The sequence below is a fragment of the Etheostoma spectabile genome, chromosome 16, assembly GCF_008692095.1.
Source record: "Etheostoma spectabile isolate EspeVRDwgs_2016 chromosome 16, UIUC_Espe_1.0, whole genome shotgun sequence".
NCBI lineage: Eukaryota > Metazoa > Chordata > Actinopteri > Perciformes > Percidae > Etheostoma > Etheostoma spectabile.
The window spans coordinates 21873249-21873940 of record NC_045748.1 but is presented as its reverse complement, the minus strand read 5'-3'; the positions used below and the strand labels follow the sequence as shown (position 1 = coordinate 21873940).

General features: G+C 35.4%; 1 protein-coding gene across 1 annotated transcript in view; it reads left to right on the top strand.

Moving 5' to 3' along the window:
• sh3bp2 (SH3-domain binding protein 2) overlaps nt 1-692 on the top strand; it is a 12817-nt gene that overhangs the window by 10595 nt on the left and 1530 nt on the right.

Below are 692 nucleotides of genomic sequence, written 5' to 3'. Positions count from 1 at the left end.
CATGGTCAACAAACCTCATTTGTATCAAATTATACATACGTTTTTAGTTAAAAAGGCAGAAGTTATGAATAATTTATCTAATAGTTAAGATCTGAGGATGTGGAGTGGATCACAGATGGTAGATGTCAAAGTTACTGTTTTGAAAAAAAATTCAAACGCTATAAGATTAAATAAAACACCCCAAAAATTCAATGAAAGTGAGAGAGAATTCATTTTGATAAAGTCTTTTATTCCTCATTTCTTAAAGTGGTTTCTTAAGTAGTGTGACTTTCATGCTTATTATGTGTACATTTTAACAACTGTCTTGTCCAGTTTCTGCTGGTTAACAGATTAGGTGGTAGAGTGTCCTTTTCAAGGACACCCAAAGTACACGTTGCACAAACTGTCTCCATTCTGAAAGCTGATACTCATAATATAGATAACCACAGCCCAATGTCTGTATTCCTTATCCTTGCGTGTGTGTGTGTTAATAAAAAGTCTGAGCTACAAAGAGGATTTCAAAGTTTGTTAGGAGCAGCGCTGGTGAAAGGTTGCTCTTAAGTTTTCTTCCCTTTAGTGGCAAAAGTTCTATAAACTGCTCACTACCGTCTGAGTCTAAGTTTAAGTGTCCTGAGCCTGACAGAAAGTAATCATTAATCTACCTGAAGAATGTTGCATGGAATCATCCATGTTATTTTGGGGCAATTTGGTTG